This window comes from Myodes glareolus, chromosome 5 (genome assembly GCF_982192425.1).
Source record: "Myodes glareolus chromosome 5, mMyoGla1.1, whole genome shotgun sequence".
NCBI lineage: Eukaryota > Metazoa > Chordata > Mammalia > Rodentia > Cricetidae > Myodes > Myodes glareolus.
In genome coordinates this window covers 46,430,691-46,454,734 of record NC_142030.1, presented here as the reverse complement: position 1 = coordinate 46,454,734, position 24,044 = coordinate 46,430,691, and positions in this window count along the sequence as shown.

The following is a 24,044-nucleotide window of genomic DNA, read 5'->3' as shown; positions in this document are numbered from 1 at the left end:
AAGCATTTATGCTGCCTTCCAATACCCTCAGTCATCACACACATTCTCAGTTTAAGCCCACTTATTGTCTATTCATTCCTTGAGCATCCCACAGTCCGGAAACAAGCATTCTTTTCAAAATAATCACCATTAGTCCAATGAAACCTAATCCAGGCAACCACTGGGTAAAGTCCTATGGGGATACTTGAAAAATATAAGACCAGCCATCCTGAACAATCATACAACAAAAGGCAATGGGGAAGTTAGTTAATATTCTCCTATTTAGACTTATAATGTTGAAAATAACAATTGTAGCTGCAGGAAATGATGATAATTAAACAGACCAGTCACAGGGAGCAGAGAGGGGACAAGGCACTATGCCATGACCCAGCCTGGTGTTCCTGCTGTGGAAAGTTCCCAGGGTTCCAAAGCTCTCTGGGTGATTTCAACTACACTGAGTTCTATAGCAGAAATCAAAGATGCTCCTGCTGGGGAAACTCCTTCAGCCAATGGCCTTAGAGATGCTGGACCAGGCTGGGCATGGCCTTAGGTACCAAAACCAAACACACTTGCTCTCTCTTCTCTCTCTCTCCCTCTCTCCCTCCCTCCCTCCCTCCCTCCCTCTCTCTCTCTCTCTCTCTCTCTCTCTCTCTCTCTCTCCCCGCTGCTGGATTCTTCCCTGCTCATGCAGTGTACTGTGATCTGTGAGTCTGCCCCCCTAAGTAAAGTACCCTTTATTATACTCAATTCTGAGCTAGTGTGGGACGACTCTATTTGTGTTTACCTACATCTGGTGTGCCAACGCGGGCTGATTACATTCACCTGAGAGAGCTTTTAAAGATATTCTAGACAGAAAAAAAACAACAAAGTTTAGTGTAGCTTCATGGTAACCACATTTTTTTTTGAATGGGCTCTGTTTGCTAGCAGCGACAGACTTGCCAGGGTTCCTTTAACAGAATGCTTACTGACTCAGCTTAAGAAATGGCGGCTTACTGGTTTGTGTTAGTTGCACAAATAGCTCTGGTTCTTTTAGGAGGCCAAGCATTTAAATGGGGCTAGTAAGCATAGTGCTAACGGTCTATAGATGACAAAGTAAACTGTCTGTGCCCCTTGAGCTGGGGAAGAGAGTATATGGCTCATAAAGCTGCCAGTAAACATACCACCGCCATGTTGGACTGGGCAGAGCAAGGAGGCAGGACCACAGAGTTGGTCCTAGCCACACCCACATAACATTAAAAAATAAAAAGTGCTCCTGGTCATAAAATACTTACAAATATGCAATAAAGACAGATTCAGACAGAAATAATCCCCTGGATGGGTCACAATTTATATAGGCTTGAGAGAGAGAAGAAAAAGAATATAGAAAAAAATAAAACAGAGTCTTTAAAGAGAAAGAGTATAGACAATTATAGAGTAAAGGAGTAAAGAAAAATAAGACATATGAAGATGGAATATACACAGAAAATCTGGAATATGTATATTATTGTGCTTTATTTGAATTTTTGACTATAGAGAGATATTTGATTCTGGGGACTGCTAAGCTAAACCAACATATATATTTTAAGGGTATCTTGGCCTCAAAATTTGGGTCTAAGAATATGTTGCTTTAGAAAAGCAGTTCTGCTTTTGTTCCCACAGAGGATGAGAACCTGTGGATTCCTTCCAGACTAATGTAGTTTGATGAACTAAGATCCCCAAAAAGGTCTCTGTGAACCCCATATATTTCACTCAACAAAAAGTAGGAAGCAGTTTGGAGAGAGCCATGCCCAAATTTCCATTTATTTTTTTATAAATGTTTGTTTTCATTTAAAGGGAGATATGATAGAGATGAATACTTTGCACTGGTATGGATCTTGATCTATTGATACAAATTTAAGGTCAATTTTGTTATATGCATATTTCTGCTCTTGATTACGGTATTGTGTTTGTGTAGCTCATTTAAAAATGTAAAGTATAACTAAGATATACAGGTTACTAGATAGTCATTTATAATGGTTAAGCTTGTAGTCATGTTAGTTAGGTTTTCTAGATGTACAGAGGTATATTTTAGATGGATAGGTATTCTTTAAACCTTTCAAACACTAATAGAATATGGCATTTAAAATGCTATAAGAACATAGGACTTTCCATGACAATGAGACTCATCTGCTCCTGGGAGCACCAATCTACTTCAAGAGGATGATGGGCATCAAAGAGGCTCCTTGTGGAGTTTGTTAGTCATTTGGGCAAGAAACTGCTCTTGCCTGGACTGCTTGATGTCCAGTACACTGTGTGAACTGGACACGCAGGACCCACAGAACAATGACTGCTGAAGCTGCCTAAAGGTGAGACCATCCTTCAGGATTCCTGCTTCATGAAAGGGTCTGCTTGACATTCTTCAGGACACAGAAGAAAGTGACTGACAAACTGCCAATATAGGTTAAACAGTCTTTCAAATTTCCTGCTTCATGGAAAAGTCTGCCAGGTACTATGGTTCTGTAGGCTAAAGATGGATGCCTCAGTGTTACAGAGTGTTACATTTAAGATGTAAGAGCTAGCTAAAAATATGGTTAAGCTATTGGTCAAAAAGTATTGTAATTAATATTGTTTCTGTGTGATTATTTCGTGTATGGGTGACCAGGAATGAACAAGCAGTCTCCACCTACACTGCCCTTCATTTCAAAGCACAAGAGAGGACTGGAAAGGTTCAAGGGAAGTCAGATAAAGGAGCTTCACATTCTCCATTTTCTCCAGAGCCCAGTCTCTTTCTCCCTTTTCCCTTTTTTCTTTTGTTGGTTCAATACACCAGCTACCGCCTCCATCCCCTCCAAATCAAATTCCCAAAACTACTCTCAGTAGAATTTTGGATGACTATCCAGGCAACAAGATGTCCCTGTCAATTCAGAGTTTTGGAAGTTGCTTACAATGCTCTTCCTGTTTACTTTGGGATATTATATTCTTCTGGAGTCTTTGATGAAGTTGAAGAAAGATAGTTATAATTATAAAAGATAGATTAGATACAAAACTTAAGACTCACAAAGATAGTATAGTTGATAGAGTATTTTCTTAATTTGACAAATGTAAACGGACTAAATATTGTAACTATAATTCTTACTTGATAACTGTTTTGCTGTATGTAATTTTGCTATGTTAAAGTTAAAACCTTCCTTTTTAGTTAGACAGAAAAGGGGAGGCGATGTAGGATTACACTCTGTATGCTGTGAATATGTTTTATTGTCATTGGTTAATAAAAAAAAACTGATTTTGGTCAATGGCTTAATAGAATAAAATCAGCCTGGAAATCCAAACAGAGATGGAGAGAGAGAAAGAATAGGCAGAGTAGAGAAGACGCCATGTAGCTGCCAAAGGGGACAGACATGCCCTGGAACCTTGCTGGTAAACCATGAGCCTCATGGTAATACACAAAATAATAGAAATTGTTTAATTTAAGATGTAAGAGCTAGCTAAAAATATGGTTAAGCTATTGGTCAAAAAGTATTGTAATTAATATTGTTTCTGTGTGATTATTTCGTGTATGGGTGACCAGGAATGAACAAGCAGTCTCCACCTACACTGCCCTTCATTTCAAAGCACAAGAGAGGACTGGAAAGGTTCAAGGGAAGTCAGATAAAGGAGCTTCACATTCTCCATTTTCTCCAGAGCCCAGTCTCTTTCTCCCTTTTCCCTTTTTTCTTTTGTTGGTTCAATACACCAGCTACCGCCTCCATCCCCTCCAAATCAAATTCCCAAATCTACTCTCAGTTCTTTCTAACTGCTTGGGCAACTGGCACCACTGGGAAATCGATCTTTTCATACAGACCTAAATGGTTTGCACTGTCATTTGGGCTGAAATAGATTTCTCCCAAGCTCTGGCTTCAAGGAAAATGACAGACAGCTGGTCACTATGTTCCACACCATAAACCTATTGGGAGGATGGATGGCCAGGGCCTTGGCTGCGCCACAGTCCCTTGGGAAGCTGATTTCTGGCACTAGCCTCAGAATATATTTTTCCTTACTCAGCTATGAAATCCAAGAATTTGCATTTGGAGTGAGTTCCCAGGTGATGCTGAGAAGTCCTATGAATCACTCCTGAGTCTCAGACCTCAAAAGCTGTGTCCACACTGCCAAGTTGTGTCCGAATTGCTCTGTAAGCTCTCAAAAGTCCAACATACCTTCTAGATGCTCTCCATAGAGAACTGGATACAGGAAATCTGATTGTGTGTGTTTGTGTGTGTGTGTGTACACATAGATGCAATGGGGTTTTATTTGTCCATAAAAATGAAACTGTGTAAATTGTAGGAAAATGCATGCAACTGGAGATCACCATATTGAGTGAATTAAGCTGACTCAGAAAAAGCTATGTTTTCTTTTATGTGTGCATCCTAGATTTTATATAGAAACAAAATCATGGATGATACAAAGTAGAAGAAGAACTGTGTATGAGAACAGAGAAAATAATAGATGGGAAGGAAGAGAAAGAGGACAATGGGTGAACAGGAGGGGTGTGGTGAAAGTGAGGGGTGTGGTGAAAGCGTTTGTAGACTTGCCTGCCAGGTTGGCTTTAGCTGCCAACCTGACACAACCTGAAATCACCCAGAAAGAACCTCAATAAGGAGTTATCTAGGACTAGGGCATGCCAATCAGAGATTTTCTTAATTGCATTAACTGAGGTAGAAGACTCAGCCAACTGTGGGCACCAACATTCCATAGGCTGCAGTTCAAACTGTCTACGCATGAAGAAAGCTTGCTAAGTAAATGCAGCGATCCCGCAGAGGCATTTATTCTCTCTGCCCTTGGTTGTTGATGTAATGTGACTGGCTCCTTGAGTTCAATACTGTGGAACAATCTTTGTACACTGTGAAGATGGATCACTCTCATTGTTAATAAAAAGCTTATTGCCAATGGTGAGGCAGGACTTTTGGGGCAGAGAGAATGCTAGGAAAAGGAGGGTGGAGTCAGAGATAACAACAAGCAAATCAGTACATCATATGCTATGTAAATATAAAGGTCTGAGACGTGAGAGCCACCAGGCATCCATATAATATGATGCCTAATATGCCCTTGGACAGGGATGCAGACAGGACCTAAAGAAAAGGAACTGTGAAATAAGGATGGCGAACCCTGCCTTTGAGCAGACCTCCACAGCATTGTTCTTAATTGCTGAAGACACTTGGTGAGCTGGTAACCACCTCAGCACTGGATAAAGAGAAGGTTTCCACAGGTAGAACTGCAAGGTGAGGTAAGATGGTATCTATCCCTGGATGACTGGAAGCAGGCTGAGGTAAGATAGTATCTATCCCTGGATGGTTGGAAGCAGGCTGAGGTAACCCAGTGAGAACCTTTACGGAGGCACTATCCTTAAAACTGCTGATGCCCCATATTTTCCTACAGATCTGGACAAAACCTGCTCTCCAGCTAGTCTGCTCTTCAGACATTCTGTTGTTCTGAACTTGAGACTCAAACCAACCTTATCATTGAGATTTTGCTCTGAATATAGTCTTGTTTCTTCTGGACAAGACCAGAAAATGCTTGTGTTTGATGAATTCATGTTTTCTGAGCACTTCTACTGACAACCAGTTCTGGCTCCTTCATACATATCATTCTGGCCCCCAGAATGTTCCTTGCTAATTTATTATGTGCAAGCTTCTAGAATGCTTGCTTCAAGAAGCTTTCTGTCTGTATGAAAGCCTTCCATGACTTCCCCTGCTCTTGGACTCTGATGGAAAGCCCTGAGCATAGTTCTCCTGGTCCTCAGTGGTCTGCTTAGTTCCTCGTGCATGGCAAAGGGGGATGTTGAGTGTTTTGTATCAATGTGTGGATATGAATGGCTGTAGAGTCCTGCTCAGCTCTGGACAAGCAATGCACCTGTCACAAATTCTAGAACTTTCACAGGCCTTAGGCTGCTATCTACGTAGTCGGCAGCATCCTAAATCCTTTTGGGTTTTATAAGACCATCGCTAATATATGTGAGATTCCATTGATGTGGGATTCCCCTCTGTATGCTGTGATTACCATTAATGAATAAAGAAACTGCTTTGGACCTATAGCAGCGCAGAACTTAGCTAAGTGGGTAAAACTAAACTGAATGCTGGGAGGAAGAATGCAGAGTTAGAGAGAAGCCATGGAGTTGCTGCTGGAGACAGACACGCTGAAACTTTGCCGGTAGGCCATGACCTCGGGGTGATGCACAGATTAATGGAGATGGGTTAAATTAAGATGTAAGAGTTAGCCAGTAAGAAGTTAGAGCCAATGGGTCAAGCAGTGATTTAAATAATATGGTTTCTTAATTAGTGAATTAAATAATATGGCAAATAATGTGATTATTTCAGGGCTGAGCAGCCGGGAACAAACAAGTGACCTCCTTACAACAGTACATGTAAGATAGACATCTTTTTAAACAAGCAAACAATCAGAAAAGCAAACTGTATCCCTGGTACTCTAGAACATATATCAGAAACAGTGAGCGTCTGTAGCTCATTTTGGTACAGTGGCACACTAGCTTTGAATGCGGACACATCCCTGTTCCCACCTTATCAATGTGGATACCTCAAACCTTTCAAGACCCTGATGAGTACTACCACCAAGTGTGCTGCCTCCCTGGCCTCACATAAGCAAGCAGTTCCCTGTCTCCTCTGGTGCTAGGACCCTGTGTGCCTCGGAGTTCTAGCTACCATGTTCTCGCTCATTCCTGACATGGAGTTTCTGAGCTTAGACAGAAGTTCAACACCACAGGGATTGACCCACCACTTAGCACGGTAAGCGACTTGAGCCAGATATTCCCTTCTTGGTGTTTCTCCTCTGTCAGTGCGTGTGCTCCTGCCTGGCCTGGAATGCAGGCTGTAAGTCCACAGAGTGTCTTCTCATTTGCATCACAAAACCTCCAAGAGGCAAGAGCTTTTTAAGAAGGAAGAACCTAAGATATCAAAACCGACTTTCAATAACACCCTAGACAAGCACAGGTGTCCCTGATACACAAGTAAGGAAGTGTGGTCCGCAGCACCCCTGCACACCACCCAAGCAGTGGGGGAGAGATGAGAGCCAAAGGTTCATTAGGTACTAATGAGGAAACAGAGGGAGCTCTGAACACAGTGTGCTGCCAGCATGACGATGCTGCCTTTGAGTCCCTGCATCTTCATCGCTGTAAGTCTGTGAGACGATCTCTAAGCTGTATCCTTCCCTTTTAGGAGAGCCTAAGAACTATTAGCCCCTGTGGGAATTTGGGATAACAAGAATAACACTAACAGAAAGCGACAAAATCTTCCCCCACTCACCCAGACTTACTCTAGTGTGAATGGACTAACACCATGGAGGTCTGAACGATGCTGTGTCCCAGGATGAATAATGAAGCATCTTCAACCTAATCTCACTGTGGAGAAGGCAGCAACGCTGCTGCAGGATAGCAGAATTCAAGCCAGAGCTGAGGCAGAGCACAGGGACCCACAGCAAGAGATGGGGCCGCAGGGAGGCCTCAGAGATACCAGAATGGAAGCATTGTCTGTGAATGGAGCTTCATTATTTTTATTAAAATCTTGGGCAGGGCTAGAGAGATGGCTCAGTAGTTTAAAGCTCTTACTGCTCTTTCACGGGACCAGAGTTCGGTTCCCAGCACCCACAGCAGGCAACTCACAAGCACCTTTAATTTTTGTGTCTGCATCTGTGACTGTTACATTCACATATACAACCCCAACTCCCACATACACATAACTTTTAAAAAAAAAAAAAAGCACCTTGAAAATCTTCTGCAAAGAAATGCGCATGGAGAGTCCAAGTGAAACTGAGTGCGGAAGGTGGCGTCTGGAGCATCGACTTTGCCATCTTCTCCGAAACCCAAACTCACCCACCGTTTTCAGTCTTCCTGGTGGGACACTTTCCTCCATCCCTTGACAGACGGAGGAGGTTCCATGAACTTTTACAGAGAAGCAGCCAGACCTGGCCTTCTCGGTCCTAAGTGTCTGCTCAGCAAATTCCTGCAGCTTAGCTGCAAAGCGCTGCTCCCTGCTTCCGCTTCCCCTGCTTTGAGAGAGATGCCTCTCAAACTGCAGTGAGGCCGAGCACGGCCATTCAATTATCCAAACACCACAAGTCCATAAAAGCAAAACCCACTGCACGGCAATAGCTTCTTCATTTTGGTGCCGCACTCGGCGACCCCACCACCACTCAGGCCCTCCGATCAGTCTCCCAGCCTCTTCTGATTCAGCTACCTTGCAGCTCTCACGTTTAGCAATTGGGAAATAACTTGCAAAATATGCAGAGCCAAACAATCTGAACCCAGAGCACCGCAAAGAGAAAATAAACCCCAAACTCAACCTTTCTCTGTGAGTGCTGAGACTAGCAGCAATACATTTTGCTTCTTTATACAGATGTTCAGGTTCCAATTTCCAGAGAGCTTTTAAAAGGCTCCAACTGTTTTGGTGTGACAAATGCCTTTTAGCACACACGCCACAAATATTCCAGTCATCTTTAGCTGTAGGCATTTATGTCTATGACCACTCGGAGAGCAAATGGGGGGAAAACATGTAAACAAACTAAAACCTAATTGTGAAGTCAATAAAATTTCTACCTCTCCCATGTGAGGCTCCATAGAAGGTGTGGAGCAAAACGAAATGTCCAGTTTCAAGTTTGGGTGAAAGCTGCCATTTCCTAGGATAAAAATATTCAAAAGGCAAATGTCACAACCTTGTACTTTTCTTGCCATCCTCTCATCAGTGCTTAACAAGAGAGAGGACAGTCACCGGAGGATTCATTGTCCCATCAAATCCCAGGACAAGCTGAATCCTGCTTGGGCCATCAGGAAATGGTGGTCCCTCAGAAAACACCAGTGCCTCATAGTGCAGGCTTTCTTCTCTACAACAGAATATTTCTCCTCCCCCTCCCTTCTCCCCTCCCTCTCTCTTCCTCTCTCTCTGACCTCACTATCCTCCTCCCCTCCCTTTTCCCCTCCCTCTCTCTCTTCCTCTCTCTCTGGCCTCACTCTCCCCCTCCCCTCTCCCCCACCCCTTTCTCTCTTCATTGCAGGTGATGTGGGCTCCCCTGGGGACTGAGTGGTTGTTTCACAGGGTCCTTCAGGAGGCTTTTCTGAGGAAACATTTACTCTGACCCCAGGACCAAGTTACCACTGAAGCTGCCAGTGACAATGGTGGAGAAACCCACCTGCAGTTAAATCATTGCTCACCAGGCTGACAGTTCCTTGCGCTCTTTCCCCTAGCTTTTCCCCTTTGCTTTTCTGGAGCACAGCTAATGGGAGTCGTACTTTATTTCGGCAACGCATATGCGGCACTTCTGAGAAGACGAAGTACTCTGTACATCTCTCAAAGGGAGTCATCTCTTTCCCAAACATGAAGCACAGGGTGAGTCTGAAAAGCTGGTGACCGAGGTTAGCAGCCTGTAGAGGAACCTGTGCTCTGCACCCAGCTCTCCCCTGTTTGGAGCGGGGCTCCTTTGTGGTTGGTGTTGCTCCCTAGTACCATAAACATTTTATTTTGTCTCATCTCAACTTAAGAAGGGAGTGTTAGGTCTCAAAGCTAGGACAAATGACTGAGGTGTTTATTTCACATAGCAAAGTAGATGCTAAACCTTCTCCCAGCATTCCCCAGTCCCTACCTGTTACAGGACGTGGCTCCGAGACTCTGCCCTCTACCCTAAACTCTCCATCCCAGGGGCTGGGCTGCACTTTTCCCTATTTAGTTCAGTCATGTGATTACCCCAATGCTCTTTTGGGCCTCCTGACTGCTGTAGCCGGTCCCCTTCTCTCCACTCTCTCTTCCTCCCCCTCCACACATGGAACAGCTCAGTCTGGTCGTGTCCACTCTTGACTCTCCCAGATGTCCCCGCCTCTGACCATGCTCTCCCACACGCCTGTAATAAATTCTTCGTCCGCTATACCTAGAAGCATTCATGTTCTTTCATTTTTTAACTTTTTTTTTTCATTGAGTACGAAGAAAATCGCTGCCTATATCAGGAAGCACTGTCCCTAAAATGTGACAAACTTTTGTCCCTGCTGAGGATAACGTCATTCTCAAGGATGACATCAGACAAGAGAAGGTCTGCAGTGAGAATGCCCAGAACAACGTTTAGCTCCCCAGAATGATTTTTTTTGGAGCTCAGGGACCTGTGGCCAAAGAAACTGTGGATTTCTCTTAAGGCTAGGAGATGACAGACTGACAGTAAACTATTTCTTATAATAATTAAAAAAAAAACCATTGCACAAACGAGTTAAATATTGGTATTGAGATGCAAAGCTGTGAGCCAGAAGCACAAATACGCTAAGCATGTAATGCGTTAAGAATACACGGCAGGAGAATTTTCTCTCAAATATTTACTTTTCCCCGCTAAGGAAGCAGTAAAACCCACAAGGGCACCTGGTTCTCATATCCACATTACTAATTTATATTTTTTTTTTTTTGTAGTGCGGGGATGGAATATAGAACATTGTACATACTGTATAGTCAGGCACTCTAACACGGAGTCACAGTTCCAGCCCAAAAGTCGGTTTATTTTGAATGCAGTTATTTTTTTTGTAATGTTCAAAAGTGCCAAGGAGGGAGTGGGCCCCTGTGGAAGAAAAGGAGCTCCCTCTTTACAGAAGTGGGCTGCTCATTTTTCAAAGCTGTCCCATGTCTGCATTACTTTGCGTTTTCAATCAGATTGACTATGGATTTCAATTACTGCTTCCTGTCATCTGAAAAATAAATATTTTTTTCTTAGAAGTCCACGTCTGTGGATTTGGGTTGTAGTTATCTCCCAACCAAGGCAATATTAAGAAGTTCTTCTGCAAGGTCCATTGATTTCTGTGTTATCAAGTGGGGACCTTGAGAGCTAATGCATGAACATCTGAGAACTATCTTCACCTGGAATTTAAAAAAGTTCTCATTTAACTCGGAATTCAATCTAAGAACAACATTGGTTATATCTCTCTTCTACGTCATCTATGCAGAAAACACCAATCTATCAATTCAAATTCCTTTAAGGCTTCTCCGCCAAGGAAAAGCTTGCCGTTACTGAACTGCACTGGGATGCAACGAATGACTTCAAATGGTGCCTAGATCAACAGGTGTATGACAAACAGGAGCCACAAACCCTGCATGGTAATGCTACTTCAACAGTGTCTGCTGTAAATTCATTAAACACAATGAATGGAAGCTAAGAGCATTTCAGCAGGGTCCTTGTCATTCCAGAGAAAAGAGCCAGGGGCTCACGGAGCTGTGATTTCTAAATTTCTTTTGTTCTCCTGTTTATCCCTAAATAATTTTTCAATCACGAAAATAGTTTGTATAAATGAGCAACCTAAAATTTACCTGTGCTTCAATTTTGCACTTCCATGATATATTACTCTAGTTTTAACATTACACTTCACTTGCTACACACTTGAAAGCACAGACACACACAGAAGTGTGCATGCACACACACACACACACACACACACATACACACAAGAACAGGCTATCTTGAGCTTAAAAAATGATTTTTAAATAGTTTTAAAAAATAAGCAAAAAACCCAGTAACTTCTGCTCTTCTCAATGAATTAAAAAGAACAACAGTAAAGCCCAGTTCACTATATTTTCACTGTTGTGCTTGAGAAGAATCTGTTGTTACCCCCAGAAACTAAACATCCATCAGTCTTTGCATGCTAAGGAAGGCAAGTCAGCTTAGAGAGCTGCGAGGGCTCCTTTTGAAGCAGCAGAAGTTAAGAGAGAGGGCTGGGGAGAGCAGGCCTTGAGACCAGGCATATTCTGGGATGGCAGGTATACCAAGCTGTGTTGTGATAAAGCTGCCAGTGCGCAAAATCCGCATTTACATTAATAAAAAGAAGAGGTTTGTGCCATTGGAAGAGAGCTTTCTGTGTTCCCTAGCAATGACTTAGCAGGGACTCTAGGCATGGCTATCCAATACGAGAGCACAAACGTCAGAGTTTGTTTTTGGAAGCAGCAAATCTATCTGATCCACCGGACAGCACAGCATCTCCTTAACCTTGTCATCATGAATACATTAGCCTGAACACCATTCTGCGCCCGGCTGCCTGGAGGTGGCCTGACTTTTGTGCTGTTGGCTTTCACAAACACACTCCTGGCCATGATGAATGGCCTCCCATTGGGGAGATGGGAAATTCCCAGCCCATTCCCTTGAGAATGTTCCGGGACCGGGATCTCTAAGCAAAGCAAGATTAAAAGAGGAGGAGTGAGAGCTACGGTCTCTACCCCATGGCCATCAATTATCTACAGTGATAAATCAAAGTTTTCAGTGTCCACAAAGGCCAGTGTTGCCAGCAAACAAGGGCGTTCACACTGGATTGTTTGGAGACCGAATAACACTCTCGCCGGAAGACAATGGAGCTGGGAAAGCCACTGTCAATATCACTCCGACTCGCACCTGATTTATGAAGAATTAGACACGGTGCATCAAGCCAGACCACGACCGACAGAGAAAGCAGGGAAGAGAAGACGAAGCGAGATGAGAAAGTTTAGTTTAGCAAGGCAGAGCTTCTGTCCACATGAACCTGACCCTTCCTCAGGTATCCTCCCCTGCGCTCTTCCCATCTGCAGTCCTTAAGGCAGCAAAGTGACTACCCTTCCCAACCTCCCCGTGAAGCAGGACGTCAGAGTCACGCCTTCCTCCTGCTTGTCCTTAGGTCCCCAAAACTATAATTTCACCTGTTTTACAGTGTTTGCATGCTCCACACCCAAACCTTTTTTAACTAGAGAAGTGGGAAATTATTGACTTCTGCTTAAAACAAATCAAAATACCACCAGAAAGCACAGAAGCACAGTTGTCAGCAGAGCTGTGAAATTAAGGAAGGGCAAGAGCTTTCACGTAGGCATTTTTAGCACAGTTTGTGTCTGGCAGGGGCTTTCGCTTTCAAAGCCGAGTCTACTCACACCTATAAGCCGCCCACCAACCCCCAAGAAGGAGCACTAATTCCAACTAGAACAGAAACCCTTCCTATTTTATGTAACATTTATTGAGTATTTAAAGTTTGTCAAACAGTCTTCAAATCAATAGAGTTGTCATCTCTTTTATTCCTCAGAGAAATAGTTTCGAAACCCTGTAACGTACCAATTATTTACAGATGCACAGCAGAGTTGACTTGCCCAACGGTCTACTGGTCAGTAGGCAATAAGGAAGACACCATGACCCTGGCTATGAACCCAGACAACATGCTTTCCACACCAGATGTTTAATTATCACAGCGACCTCACCTGTGGAGTAAAACAATCAGTACTACCTAATTGTCACCTGTCTCCACATCTACTTTCATCTTGTAGCCCTGATTTTAAAATTACACAAATTTATGCATGACTCACCCATATGCAGGTGAGCCTGGAAGAGGGCTACTGGAGGCCTGGCGTTATAGGGGGTTTTGAACCCCCTATAACCCATGTGGTTGCTGGGAAATGAAGTCAGAGTCTCTGAAAACAACACTGAGCATTCATAACTGCCAAGGCATCTAGTCTCAAATCTATTCTCTGTATGAATTGGCCCCAGGTATTTGTCACGGTGCTAACAAGCTAATAGACGAAAGCTCCTGGTTTTTGGTTTCTTTGTTTGTTTGTTTTTTGTTTTTTTTGTTTTTTTTTACAGCTTATATTTACCTACTTAAATTGTTGGAGTTCCTGATCTGTTTTTCCCAATTCACAGAGACATTGCCAGTGCTTAATCCCACTGATACACACTCCAGGATTTACATCTCCCATCAGTGAGTGCATAGCCACTTCCTCTTTGTACTGCGCCTTCAGTACTATCCTCCAAATAATGCATTCTTCTAATCCACATTTTACTCAAGCTACAGCCCTGTTACCTCTTTTCCAAATTTCCATGTAGAGACAGCAGTATAAAGGAATTTGCCTTAGTGATGATGACCGTGTGTACTTGGAAGTGGGTGCTAAGATACTGACATTTCAGGGTCCACGTCAGTTCATGTTGGGGGGCTAAGCAAACTGGTAAATGCTCCTTTTTAAAAAAAAATTTTCTAGGGCTGGGCAGTGGTGACAAATGCCTTTAATCCCAGAGGCAGACAGACATCTGTGAGTTCAAGGCCAGCCTGGTCCACAAGAGCTATTTCCAGGACAGGCTCCAAAGCTTCCAAAGCTACAGAGAAACCCTGTCCCGAAAAACAAAAACCAAAAAAAAAGCCCCATATTCTAAACAAGTTGATTAAAATTACATTAAAATCTTATGTTAAAACACACACATCATAGTTAGAAATAAAATCTAAAGACGTAGTAAAACATTTTAAAACTCCAAACAGATGGAATATAAAACTGACAAATACAATAGCCATATAAAGTCAGGGAAATAATAGTAACTCCCCCTTGTCCTTCTGATGGATCCCTTCAGGTTCTGTCTCTTACTAAACCAACTTTTATAGAACCATTCTCAAACATCAATAATTTTCTACTCATAAAATATTTGAATAATTTGAATGTTTGTTGTCCATAGAAGAATTAATTAGGTGTAAAGAATAAAATAAATGTTGATGTTAACACAATTTTGGTGTATGAGGCAAATGATAAAAAATAAAAAAATAATAAAAATAAAAATTTTACAACTGCATCATGAATAGCAATCACTTTTGTACATTTACAAGGCTATCTACGTCAGACTGACAGGTGTCAAATTTAATCCTCTGTTCTAAATGACTTTGAGGCTGCTCAAAACACATGAAGTGGTGTGTGCATCTGCTCAACAGTGAAAAACAAATTATGATAAAATTTAAAAATTAAAAAAACCCACTCACATAAGGGAGTCCTTTCCAGGCCTGCGACAGAAAAGCTGTGATCCTAAGAAACACACGAGCAAACAGCAGCTCTTTAGGGAACCCTTCAGCCACAGAGAATTCTCCATAAAGAACAAGGAGACCAGAACCTGGAGTTGCTGAATTAGAGGGAATCCGAGGGCTAGGGGGAGCAGAGAAGAGGGAGAGGCACAGCATGGCAGCCAAGTGAGAATATAGGAATGTTGGTCAATTCTTAGTCAAATGCTAAGACAGCCCTCTGGGATGAGACTGGTGCCTTCTAAGCAGGTACAGCGACTTGGAGAGGAAAGGAGGCACCAAAGTCAGTAGAACCAGATGTTTCCATTTTACCAGCGTGAAGAAATTTTGTTCAACGTACAGTGTCTTGTGAGACTTTATCAGTTTGGACCTCAGATGTCTATCAACCCTGGTCCAATAGTGATAGTTTGTAGCAATAAAGCTTAAATCCCAGAATTTCTAGTACTTGATTACTTGCTAGGTTTCCAGAACAAAATTTGACTGTCTTTAAAGATGTTTATACAACCCAGATCACCACAGCATGTGAGCTATAGAAATTCCCCTCAGTCAGTATCATGAGATCATAGCAGGAAAAGCAATCATGAGAGATAATCTCAAATAAAAAGTAAATGGCACAGTTGGTAGAATTAGTGAATAAGCATTGTAAACATTATTATAATAAAATCAAATATGTAAATGAAGGATGAATGCATTGACTGAACACATGATGAATCTCAGTACAGAAACGGAACTATGGAAAAACAAATACAAAATCTTACAATTAAAACATTCCCTGTTTGGCTATTGAGATGGCTCAGGAGGTTAAAGGAGTTTGTCACCAAGCCTGAGGACCTGGGTTCAATCCCAGAAACCTACATGGTGAAAGAAGAGACCCAGCTCTCCCAAGCTATCTTCTTACCATATATGTGTGGTGCAGATATGTACATACAAAATAAATAAACAAAATATAAAGAAAGGTTTAAGATACTGCCTATAGGAAATAAAGAAAAGCCACTGTATGAACAACAGCAAATTAGAAATAACAAGGAAAAGAGGATTCTGCTAACAGATAGTAGAGCAGGGCCCAGTAACCATCGTACAAACATGAAACTGGTCTCCACCCATGGTACTGCTGTCTGTAGAGAAGAACGGATAAACCAAGGTAGAAGAAATCATTGTGCCAAGGGGCAGTACCATTCTATATCCCAATTCTCAAATACTCTTTGACTATTAATATTTAAGGGTTTGATGATCCAAGTGTGACAATAAAAAATAAAGGAAACCATCCATAATTACATCATGTTTAAAACTAAACCCAAAAGGTGAAGATGAAGTTCTAGACGGGGGCCGGAAGGAAACAGACACATTGCCCAGGAGAACAAGAATGACAAGACTGATGATGGATTCTTCTGAAGTGACACAGGCAGGGAAGTCATGCGAAAACATCTTCATGGTGCTGAAAGTTGAACAGAAAACAAAACAATGTCCAAGTAGGGGTTTTTCATCCAACGAATTTTTCTTACTAGAAAAGATAATCAAGATGTATTTCTAGATTAATAAATGCTTAACTATCTTAGCACAGGCACAGTTGATTTATACAGACTCACACTACAATGTATGCATATTAAAGGAGGTATATGTTAGAAACATTTCTCTGAGTGATGGATAAATATTACTGTATGAAGTAATGAAGAACCATGTAAAAGATATGTACGTGTGTAAGTGCAAGCAACATTTTATCTTGTCCGTAACTTGCAAACAGGCAGAAATAAAACAATGTCTCTGGAGTTCACGAAACAGCCAACAGGATACTGAAGGAGCAGTGCAGAGGTGGGGGAAAAGGAAGAAACGGTTGTAAAGACGTCAGTGCTGCAAAAGATAACGAGACAATAGTCAACAAAAATAAACAGACGTGCTAGCTACTGATGTACAGACTCCCAGAAACATACAAAATGCATAAAAGGGTGACTAATGAAGGTGCAGAGAAATCAAAAGATTAAAAGCAAACAGAAATCAATCCATGTAAAAATGGCAGAGGGCATAGTCACAGAGAACGGGTGTACAAGATGCCACACATGGTAAGACACCGCATACAAATGGTCCTGTAATTACATTCATGTAAACCAATAAAGTACTTAATTGAAAGGGCATAGGAAGAAAACAAGCCCTGCTTCTATATTGTTTAGAAGTGTGAATGTTTTCCCCTTTGCTTGTATATTCTATATTTTAAATACAAACAGAGCTTGGAGTAAAAGTGGACTTCCACAGTGTGCACTGAGAGAAAACTCATAAGAAAGAAACTGAGGACAGGACTTTAGCAAAGTCAACTTCAGATTCGAGCACTTCAACACAGATAGTAAGAGATCGTTATGATGAAAATAAACAAGCTCACTAGGAGACACGCGAATCCGAAATTTATATGCTGCTAACAAGCCATAAACTAACAAAACACAAGCTATTCCAGCAGTGGCATTTCATTTTCATTTTAATAAATAAAGCTTGCCTGAAGTTCAGAGAGTAAAACAGCCACGCTGGCCAGCCTTCAGACCAGGCCGCGATAACACGCACCTTGAATCCCAGTGGCCACACTAGTTTGCCATAGAGACTGGGTGGTGCTTGCCTTTAATCCAGTGGTGCATGCCTTTAATCCCAGCCCTAGAAAGGATTATAAAATGGGGGAAGACAGCTCACAGACAGTCTCATTCTGAGATTCCTGGAGGCAGGCTGGCCATTTCAGACTGAGGTTGAGGTAAGAGCCAGTGGCTGGCTGATTTGCTTTCTGAATTTCAGGCAAGCTTTATTTATTAAAATCAAAATGAAATGCCACCACAACTCCCCAAATAATAGAGAAGCAGATACAAGTATATGAGTTTGAGATTTTCATGCTTCCCTCTCAGTCCTTATTTTTCTGCTCCTCTGGGTTTTGAGGTTAAGTCTCAATAATCTCTATACCCCAATACCGACTCTGTATAGATAATTGAAGGGGTTGAAGCAATGATCTGAATTCTGGTGAAACACTTTCCTCTAACTATAAGTCAGTAATAGCCAAGATCAATTGGAGGAGATGCTTCTCCCTGACTACTTATAATATAGTGCACTCACAACTAAGGCCACGCGGGGTACTGTCAGCCAAAGCATGCTACACACCGCACATTCATCTCCTGACTACGCTACCATTTCCTGATTGACAGCTGAATTACTGCAGAGAAAAGCTTTTTGTGGGACACCACCATAACTAGCTTGTTGGTTAAAGGACTCATAGTGATGGAAGGATAATGGAGAGAGGTGGGGGTGGGGGAGCCTGGCTGCATCTGCCTGGGAAAACCAAAGAGTGTGAGGCAGAGGACAGAAGGCAGAGAGATGCCTGCTAATTTTCTTGTCAAGTGGAAGGCACTTGCTGAGATCTCGGATGATCCCCAAATCTGCAGCTTAGACTGCCTTACGCATTCTCCGTTCCCAGTGGCTGAGCTCAGAGGAGTTTTTACCTATAAATGGAATTGAAGCTTGAACAATAAAGAGAGGGGAGTCAATGGAGCTTTCAAAACCAGGTTGACACATAATTTCCAGGAGAAAGAACCTTCGTTGAAGCATCATCCAGAAAGAGAACAGGGAACCAAGGCTGAGGAACTCACAGAAAACTTAGCCAGTAAATGCTAGTCCCAACCAAGACCAGGCCCTTAATCAGCAATGCTTGCACAGACAAACTCAAATCCATCCTGTGTCTCCGTGTTAGACTGGCAGGGACCACACTCTCTTGGTGTCTTTCTTCTCTCTATTGGTCACTAGAAGAGCTCAGATCTGTACTGTGGGACCCCAGTGTATATACTGAACAGACAGATGAATCAGCATTTTTACATGACAAAGGAAAGTAATATCAGACATAGCAAGTTGTAGGCAAGCGCATGGTTGGACCATGAAAGGGAACATCTTTACTTCAGGTGGGAAGGGCCACAGGTGATTTAATGAAGAGAATGGCATGTGACTCCAGCCTCAGCTGAGTCAGAATGACACTGAGAGAGACTAAGCGTTAGTCACATGAAGAAAGTAGAGAAGAATTCCGACGGCTTCACTGGGAGGAGCAGTGGTGTTTTTATTTTAGCCCAATTCTCCTTTATGAAACAAGCACATCCCAATCAACCTGAATTTCCATATGGCGAAGAAGTAGGGCAGTTTAGAGCCACCAAAGGCCACCATGCCAGGTCAGAGCATAACTGAGGAGGTCAGAAAATCCGTAACAGGAAGGAAATACTACTCCTTCGCATGCTCACATTTTCCATTGTGCTAAATAATGAATTGAAAATATACACTTTCATTTGATCCATGGGTGTAGGTTAGACTTGGGAACAGCGATGGCTTTATCTGGGTTGTATTTAGCTACTGGCATACTGCCGGGCTGAGGAATGAGGTTTGCTCATGTCCTGGGGAATAAATGAGTTTATGGTAAAGGCTTGACTTTATCATCTCCAGTCTCACACTCTCAATTTAAAATGTAGACATCAGAACACTATAAGATAATCCAATTCACACGGTGGCTGATGAAGACAGCAATCATCGTTTTCCGCCCCTGGTCCATGCGCTGCCACTGTGGCTTCTGACTTATCAAGGCTGCTCGCAGCCGTCCTCATGGGGCCATGGTAGTCGTTGTTTTCTGACACCTCTGTTCCCCTGGGATTTTCACTTCCAGGAACCACACTTGGATTGTTTATCACAAAGCACATTATTGAAGTGCTTGATGAAGTAGCTACACAAATGCAGGGCAAGGCAGTGAACCGGGTGTGGGAAATGCTTCCCCTCACTGAGCGTTCTCTCAATGCTCAATTCATGAGGAGCACATTCTCAGAAGCCACGTGGGCTGGCTAGTTGTAGGTCGGCTTGACACAAGCTGGGGGTCATAGGAAAGAAGAGCCCCTCAGTTGGAGAAAATGCCTCCAAACATTGGGCTGTTGACAAGACTTTAGGATATTTTCTTAATTAGTGATTGACATTGGAGGGCCCAGTCCATTGTAGATGGTGCCCCACCTGGGTTGTTGATTCCAGATACTATAAGAAAGCAGGTTGAGCAAGCCATGGGGCAAAACCAGGAAGCAGCACCCTTCCAAGTCCTCTGCATCAATTCCTGCTTCCAGGTTCCTTCCTTCAGTGATGGACTACTGTGTGGAAGTGTAAGCCAAATAAACTCTTCCCGAACTTGCTTTTGGTCCTGATATTTTATCACAGCAATAGTAACCCTAACTAGGACACCTCATAATAAAGAAAACCAATTACCTCTGTTTAACATGGTGTTTGCCTAACTCTTGTGACCATACACTCTGCTTTTCGTGGCTTTAATTATCAGAACTGAGGGGCACCCTTGGAGCACCTTTGGGAATCAGATATCTTAGGAGAGGGACTTAAGGGGATGTTTTGTGCTGTGCTTGTATGTTACATACATTAAGGGAGCGGGAGAGTCCCCAGCACAGTTCTCTGGCCACACAGGCCCTGCAAACCATTCTGCACCACCCACAGCCTTCTTTACCACAGGACAACCTCCTTAGCCTCACTGTGTATCTGATGTTCACTTCTTGCCCTCCCAAATCATTCCAGATGTGGACACAACAGGCCTGGTTCCTCCAGGCATTTGACTTTGGGGTTATGGCTGAGGGCTGGTATTTTAATCATCCTGTTCTCTGAACACTCGTAGGAGGAACAAACACTGATACTTGAATGGCAGGAAGTTGGTTTTAATCAAGCTAAAATTCCCCTGAGTAGCTAGAAGCCATTTTTAGCCATTCCTGACTTCCAGAAGCAAAGGAAAGGTCCCAAGACCAAGCCCTGAATGGCATCTGCCGTCTTCTCCACCTCTGCAATCCATAAAGCTTAAAAAGTAGACGGAAATCCTGGAATGTCACCAGATAGTAATTGGAGCATCTCATCTATGCTACCCAGAAATTCTTCCAAGTTGGCTGCTGTTTATTCTATCCTATTTTGTGTAAGGCTCCCACCATGCTGACTGACTACCCTGCTTATTCACAGATTCTTATTTGATAGCAGAGTCTTCTGATGTGGGAGTTCCCTCTGTGTGCTGTGATTACCATGAATGAATAAAGAAACTGCTTGGACCTATAGCAGGGCAGAACTTAGGTAAGCAGGGAAAGCTAGGCTGAATGCTGGGAGGAAAAGGGGGCGGAGTCAGAGACAAGCCACCAGAGGCAGACATGCTGAAACTTTGCTGGTAGGCCATGACCTGGTGGTGATGCACAGATTGCTTGAAATGGATTAAATTAAGATGTAAGAGTTGAGCATCCAAACAGACTGGACCTGGAGGGAGGGGGGAGGAGCTTGAACTACCCACAGGGCAGGAGACCCTGACTGCTCTTGGGGATGGAGAGGGAGGAGGGGAGGGAGTAGGGGGGAGTGGGAGGGTGTTGGGAGGAGGGGCGGAAATGGAGACTTTTGTATTTTAATAAACTTTGAGAAAAAAAAGGAAAAAAAGATGTAAGAGTTGGCTAATAAGAAGCTAGAGCTAATGGGCCAGGCAGTGCTTTAATTAATACAGTTTCAGTGTGATTATTTTGGGTCTAAGCTAGCTGGGCAGCTGGGAAGAACAAGTGCCCTCCTCCTACAGTCTTCACTACTTCCAGGTGCCCATGTGACAAAGTCACTGGCTGTTCAGAGGGTTCTCGTTGCCCATTTCCAAAACTATCATGCTCAAGTTGCTGAGCCCACAAGTTGAACTTCCAGCTTTGCCAACTCAGATGTCTCTGTTCCCATACTGCACGGGCTGCGTTTCTTCTCCAAGTCATTTCCACTGAGCTCCTCAGGGTTCCCGTGGTAGAGGCTTGGCCCATGGCTCACTATCACTGCTGTAAACGAGCTGATTATGTTGCTTGGGGAAAGAGACAACACCTTAGGGGCCGTGCAGCCAGTGGACAAAGGTTACAGAGAGAATGTCCCTCTTAGGACTTTCTCTATCGAAAGGGGAGATTCACAGCAGCACTACTGCTGGCCCATTGCTCAGGCAAGGTAAGCCATGGACTAGCTAAGGGTTGGTTTGGGGATGGAGGGGAGGTCATGGGTTTTGACCCTCCGTGTGGCTTCACCTTTGCAAAGCCTCCAATCTGAAGTAAGAAGATGTGTGCGTGTGTTTAACGTAGCAGAAACATTTTGCAGCTTTCAAGAGTAACAGTGTTCTATCTTGTGTGACTTAGGCTTTAGTTGTGAACCATCTGCTCGTGACTGGCATTTATTCTTCCCTAGAATATTCCCGGAGTATCCACGAGCAAACTGGCCACTGGCTGGACACTGCGGTATCAGGGCAGAGCTGAAAAAGATCTAACTTTTAGCCAGGCAGTGGTGGCGGCACGCCTTAATCCCAGCACTCGGGAGGCAGAGGCAGGTGAATCTCTGTGAGTTCAGGGCCAGTCTGGTCTACAAAAGCTAGTTCTAGGATAGGCTCCAAAGCTACAGAGAAATTCTGTCTCGACAAACAAAAACAAAGACAAAAAAAGATCTAACTTCCACATTACTTTGGAATGCTCTTATTTTTGAAGTCTCTCACAATATTTTTCTCTTTTTTTTCTCACACTTTCTTTCTCCCTTTCCCCTGCTCTCTTTCCTGCATACACACTCACTCTCACACACAAACACACACATGCATGTGTGCACACATGTGTTTTGCATGTTTTTTTAGATCACTTTTACATTCCACTTTTTTTTTTGAGACAGGCTCTCACACTGAACCTGCAGCCTGTGTCTAAATCCTTCTTAAACTGCTGTAACAGGCAGCGGAGACGTCACTGGTCCACACTGACCCTACATTAGAGTGACATGACCTTGGCGTTCATCTTACCTCCTTCTGCAGATGAAATGGCCAAAGTCTACAGAACCTTCCAGAAAGCACACCCCAAGCTTTCTGCCAAGCTGTCACCCTCTCCTAGCCCTGCTCTGTGACAAGGTACCATGGGGACTTCCTTGGCCCAGGAAAAGATGACACTTTTACAGAACTTCCCCCATCTCCTTCTTCTTCTAGATACTCTTGAGTGCTGCCAGATGAAACATCCTGACAGTATGTATACAACGAGGCTTGCAGGAATCCGAGTGCAACCGCTGAGATTTATGATGCAGCCGGCAAGCTGGGATTTTCAGGGTAGGCTTGGAAGCTAGACTTCTTTGGGAAGTTTCCAGAGTTCTCTGGGTACTCTAAGAACTCTACTCAATAAGAAACCATCCCTCATTTGGGTGGAAAGATGAAGCATATAAATTTGGGGCAATATATGCCAATTAATTCAACAAAACGTCATACTGTCTGGGAAGGCCCTTAGAAAGGTTTACTCCCTGCCACCCGGGGACTGAATGATGGGAGGCGGGCTTGTGAAATGAGATTTTCTCCAACTTCTACCTACTGTGAATAAATCAGTGGAAATTTCTAAGTCCCTCCAAAAGCAATTGGTTTGTTTCATAAGCAGGCAAGCGTTTGCAAGGTCCAGAGAGTCTCGGTCCAGGCTTTGGAATCCTTTCTCCCACTTGAGTCTGATCACTTGTCCTTTCTCCTCCCTCCTTTCAAGTTCTCTGTCCTCCTTTTTACCCTTTCCCTCACTTACTTGTGGAGGAAAGATATGTCTGACCATTATTTCCTCGGTCTCAGCTTCGAAAAGCCACGTTGAGTGTGTGGACTCTCAAGCTGAAGGATTTAGTCTTCCTGTCCTGTGCGAGCGTTAGGGAAATTGTGTATATACTCTAGGGATGAAGGTAATCTCTAGCCTTTTTCATAAAGTTTATGGTCCCGGTGTCCCTTTAAAGGACTCATGTGGCTGATTGATAGGCTCATTTCTGATACTAACTATAACGAATTGGCCATCCTGAAGATAAGCTGCTCCTCCCCTGAGCATTGCAGGAGGCACAGGCAGTCACCATTATGGATGCCACCACCATTATGGATGGAGAATCTTTCCGGAATCAGATTCATCTTGCAGCAGGCAGGTGCACAGCACTGAGGGACTGTACCTCGGGACATGGCAGATCTGCTCAGTCCTGCCAGTCACCAGCATCTCTGATGCCCATGGATCAAAATATCAGAGAGGGCAGCAACTAGCATCTCAGTTCCTAGCCTCTTAGTTTTGTTCTTCAAGCTCCTAAGATGCTAACAGAATCACAAAACACATAAGTTAAGCCTTTTATTTCATTTTATTTCATTCCCCAGTTATCACCCTTATGAATCTCTGTTCTCTTGTTTCTATCTCCATCCATCATTTTCTTCTTAGGCTGATGCTCGCAGTATCTCCAGGAGGAACTGGGGTGAGTACCAATTCCACCTTCTTTCCCACAAGCCTTTGGTTATACATACTTTGTCTGGGTCAAGGGA